At 35.0% G+C, this 5653-nt stretch overlaps 1 pseudogene; it reads right to left on the bottom strand.

The window, feature by feature from the left end:
- Nucleotides 1-5271: 5271 nt before the first annotated feature.
- LOC117099529 lies at nt 5272-5414 on the bottom strand (annotated as a pseudogene).
- Between the last annotated feature and the right edge of the window lie 239 nt (nt 5415-5653).

Genomic DNA, 5653 nt, shown 5'->3' on the forward strand with positions numbered 1-5653 from the left:
ATTCATCATGGATGTATTTCACAGGATTAGAACCAGTAACAGGAAGTCACAGTGTGCCCTATTTTAACAGAAACAAATGTCTAGGCCCTGAACATGGAAAACAGATTCAACAAGGGAGTTAACCCTCACATTGGAAAAGTATTCTCATGATGTAATAGTGACAACTATGATTTATTGAGCACCTACTATGGGCCAGGTATTTTATTGATGTTATTTATAATGCTCATACCTACTCTGCAAAGCATGTGAAAGAAAACTGATACTTGGTAGAGGAAAGTAACTTGCTGAAGGTCACATAGTTAGAAAATATCTAACCCAGGCTGGTTTCTCCAGCAGATGTTTCTGCTACTACACTGAAGTGTTTGTCTTCAGATCATATATAAAACATGTTAATTATTTATAAGGAATATATATATATATACACACACACACACACACACACACACACACATACACATACTAATATGGAATTTAAATTTTAATTATTTTTAAGAAAGATATATACATATATATATATACTGATATGACATTTAAATGAAATTTCTGACAAAAAGAACTATTTCATTAAAATAAGTATACTTATTTTTTAGTACCTAAAAAGCAGTTACAGTTATATTAGGTGTTCAATTAATATTTGTGAAATAAAAGATGCATCATTTATTCCAGTTGATCCAAAGGGTTGCATCTAAGACCTTTTCTCCTACCACCCCATCAGAAAATTTTTAAAAAAGAAAGTCATTAGTTATTTCAGCAAGCATGCACAGACAACATATATACACTTCTGGCAGATAAAGTTCTAGGCAATGGGACACAGTTATAGGAGAAAATATTCTAGCTTCTAGAGAGGACAAAATCTGGGGATAACAGACTTCTAAACTGACAATGTCAAACAATGTGATAAGTCATACAGGTATGTGCATGTGGGGCCTAAGACAACACAAAGGAAGACTCTAAAGACAGCCTTAGAAAGAGGCAAAAACCTGGAGTATTCCAGTGACTGACCAAATGCAACAATCCTTTGTTTTCTCGTGTTTTCATACATTCAAATAAGCTTTTCATTATGTGTAATTTTAGGTTTTTATCCTAGAGTTATAGGACCATGAGATTTGAAAAGTGTGTTGGTCACTTTGAAATCAGATGTTTGTTTTTTTTTTTTTTTTTTCTTTTTTTTTATTATACTTTAAGTTCTAGGGTACATGTGCATAACGTTTATATCATGTATAACTCCCCAAAGCAATCCCTCCCTCCTCCCCCCTCCCCATGATAGGCCCCAGTGTGTGATGTTCCCCTTCCCGAGTCCAAGTGATCTCATTGTTCAGTTCCCACCTATGAGTGAGAACATGCGGTGTTTGGTTTTCTCTTCTTGTGATAGTTTGCTAAGAATGATGGTTTCCAGCTGCATCCATGTCCCTACAAAGGACGCAAACTCATCCTTTTTGATGGCTGCATAGTATTCCATGGTGTATATGTGCCACATTTTCTTAATCCAGTCTGTCACAGATGGACATTTGGGAGTGAACAGGCAACCTACAGAATGGGAGAAAATTTTTGCAACCTACTCATCTGACAAAGGGCTAATATCCAGAATCTACAAAGAACTCAAACAAATATACAAGAAAAAAACAAACAACCCCATCAAAAAGTGGGGAAAGGATATGAACAGACATTTCTCAAAAGATGTTTGTTTTTTATGCCATAGAATAGGATGGAAAATTGAAAAGCTTTACTGCTACACAACACTTAGCAACCCTAGATATAAGAGGGTTGTGAATTCAGTTGTATGTTTCATAGGACCTCTTATGGTTTCTTAGGGTTTCTAAGTGATGTGTAGCAGTGGAGCTTTTCAATTTCATATTCTATGGCAAAAAGCAAACATCCGATTTTAAAATGACCAACACAATTTTCAAATCTCATGCAACAAAAGTGACAAAAGGAACTGAGATCTGGATAATAAGAAAAAGGTGGATGCTGTAGCTGCCTTAGGAAGGCAGGGTCAAGGTTGGGGAAAATGTTGAGGGCTGTTGTTTGGGGTCTTCGTGCTGGAAAAATTGGGGTTCAAGGTCCAGTGGAGTCAGGAAGAGGAGAATCTGCGCATGCTCAGGGTGAGGGCTGAGATTTACACTTCTGCATTAAGCCAGAATGCTCAAAGATCTACAGCTTCAATTAAAGGTGGAATAAGCTCAAACTCGCCTTTCTGAGCAACCATATTGTTCACAGCAACCTGTTCCTGTGTGCAGCTTGGAGCCTTGGAGATCATACCCCAGTCTATGGTATGCTGTGTTATCTCCTTTTTATGAAAATATATTTATGTGTTCTGTATAATTTTGCATTAAAATAAGCTAATTTCACTTGCCCTTGGCTCTTAAAATATATAGTGAAAGATTTCATAACATAAAATAATTTTTGATAAACTCGCCTAAATAAATACACATTAGAAGGGTTTGTTTCAATTTACATCATCTGCAAGTGTGTATTGCAAAGTCCATTCTTATACATTTATGCCAACCTCTGGGTAATATACAAAAAATAGTTTGATCTATGCCAATTTAATAGGATAAAAATACCACATCTTGTAAAACATAAGGCACATGTGTTGGTTCCCATGTGAAGTCAAACACCCATTGACATGTGTATTGACTGTGGTTGTTTCACCTATGAATTATTTTTATATGTCTATATATCAGTTTCCAGTTTTTCAATTCAGCTGCTTTTATTTTTCCTTTTTTGTTGTTACAGCTAATTATACTTAGTATTTGTGCAGCATGCATTTCTCTGCTTCAAGCACCATTTTTAATGCTTATATCACTGTTATTCATTGAATCCTTACAATAAACCCTATAGGTTAGATACTATTATTGTCCCCACTAATACAGGGGACAAAACTGGTTCAGAGATGTTAAGGAACTGATAAAGCCAGAATAAAAACTGGGGGACTTAACCCTTCTATTTGGTAGTTTTGCTGTTACTCAGGTTGAATTATTTTGTTGTGTGCTTTGTAATTAAAAATTGTGAGCTCATCTTCAGTGAGGTTTTATCTAGAAGAACCCAGTGAGACCTGAGATGAAGACATGATCATCCAGAGAAGATTTTAATTTGCTTATATTAGACATTCCAGACATTTCACTAGCAATTTGTAAAAATTTTACTGAGATATAATTAACATGCCATAAAGTTTGCTTGTTTTAAATATACAATTCACCAAAACAATTTTGAGCAAAAATAACAAAGCTGGAAACATCACGCTACCTAACTTTCAGTATACTATAAAGCTATAGTAAACAAAATGGTGTGGTACTGGCCTTAAAAACAGAACAGTGAAGTGGAATAGAGAACACATAAATAAATCTATGCACTGACAGCAAATTTTCAACAAAGATGTCAAGAACAGTCTCTTCAATAAATACTACTGGCAAAACTGGATATCCGGTTTTCTTCATATGCAGAAAAGTGAAAACTAGACCCCTATCTCTCACCAAATACAAAAATCAACTCAAAATGGGTTAAAGACTTAAATGGAAGACTCACAGTGATAAAACTACCAGAAGAAAACAGAGGGGAAACATTTCATGACATTGATTTCAGCAAAATTTTTTTGAATAAGAACTCGAAAGCACAAGCAAACAAAAGCAGAAATAGACAAATGGAATTACATCAAGCTAAAAAGCTTCTACACAGCAGAGGAAACAATCAGCAGACTGAAGAGACAACTTAAATAATGGTAGAAAAATTTGCCCACTGTCTATCTGACAAAGGACTAATATCCAGAATATATAAGAAACTCAAACAACTCAATAGCAGACAAACAAATAACCAAATCTAAAAATGGACAAAATACTTGAATAGACATTTATCAAAAGAAAACATACAAATGGCTAACAGGTATGTGAAAACATGTGTAATATCACGAATCATCAAGGAAATGCAAACCAAAACCACAATGAGATACCACTTCATCCCATTTCAAGAATGACTGTTATTAAAACAAAACAAAACAAAACAATCCACAAATGCTGGTGCGGATATAGAGAAAGGGCAACTTTAAGAAATATATATATATAATAATTATTACAATTTTTACTTTTAGAGATAGAATCTTGCTCTGTTGCCCAGGCAAGGCTGATCCTCCTGCATTAGCCTCCTGAGTAGCTGAGACTACAGGCACATACCACCATGCCTGGCTAAAAAAGAGAAACTCATACCCTGTTGGTGGGGGTGTACATTTTGTAGCATCATTATGGAAAACAGTATGAAAAGTTTCCACAAAATTAAAAACTAAGTTACCATATGATCCAACAATTGCACAACTGGATATTACACACCCAAAGGAAATGAAATAATTATGTTGGAGAGATATCCGCACTCCCATGTTTATTGTAGCAATATCCAAGATATGGAATCAACCTAAGTATCCATCAACAGATGAATGTATAAAATGTATAAAGATACAGAATCAGCCTATGTATCCATCGACAGATGAATTATAAAATGTATAAAGAAAATGTGTGTACATACACAATGGAATACTATTCAGACGTTGAAAGGAATGAAATCCTGTCATTTATGGCAACATGAGTGAACTTGGAGGACATTATGGTAGGTGAAATAAGTGAGGCACAAAAAGACAAAAACCACATGATCTCACACACATGTGGAATCTAAAACATTGATCTTATAGAAATAGAAAGTAGACCTGTGGTCACCAGAGGCTGGAGAGTGAAGAGGAGAGTGAGATGGGGAGACATTAGTTAATGAATACAAAGTTATGGTTAGATAAGAGGAATAAGTTACAGTCTTCTATTGCCCAGTAGGGTGACTATGGTTAACAGTGTTATATTGTATATCTCAAAATAGCTAGAGGAGGGAATTTTGAATCTTCTTATAACAAAAAATTATAAATATTTGGGATAATGCTAAATACCCCCACTTTGATTATTATACAACCTTGCCTTGAGTTAGGACATACTCAGAGGAACAACATGTTCTAGAATTTCCTCAGCATCAGGCTGATAGTGAGGGTTCATCCAAAATCATGTCCTTGCTTGGTTTTCTCACATCCCTCCAGCTTTTACCTTATTGATCTTTCCTGATGGCATGTTCTTAATAAATACCATGTGCATGATTTATCATCTCAGACACTACTTTGTAGAAAGCTGACCTAAGACACAGAATTAGTAAGTACTGTCTCCCATTTCTGCATTCAAATTTTGCACCTCTACAGAGGGGAGGAAAGTAAGATTCAGAGGGGTTCATATTTTTTTCTCAAGGTCATGCAGTTGGTAAGAGACTTAAGTCTAATATTCTAAAATCTAGTGATGTGAGTTGTACCACAGTGCCTCTTAAAGATTTTCATAGGGAAGTAAATCTGATAAGAACAGATTCTACGCTTGATCTTAGCCAAAAGGCCGAGAAGCAATAGGGAAGTAAATCTATTATAATGAGCTGCGAAGATTCCTAAGAATCTCCAGTTTAAATTATATTTATACTCAGTCTCAGTTTCTTCATTTATGAAATTAGGACACTGTTATTATTGTCAGTGTCTTTCTTTTTGTAAGATTAAATGGAAAAACATAGGGAACATGCTTTGGCATATGACTAGATATTCAGTATATATTTTTCCTTCATTGAAAAGCCAGGGTAAAGAAACTTTAACCCG

The sequence above is a fragment of the Trachypithecus francoisi genome, unplaced genomic scaffold (genome assembly GCF_009764315.1).
Source record: "Trachypithecus francoisi isolate TF-2019V2 unplaced genomic scaffold, Tfra_2.0 Lachesis_group16, whole genome shotgun sequence".
Classification (NCBI taxonomy): domain Eukaryota; kingdom Metazoa; phylum Chordata; class Mammalia; order Primates; family Cercopithecidae; genus Trachypithecus; species Trachypithecus francoisi.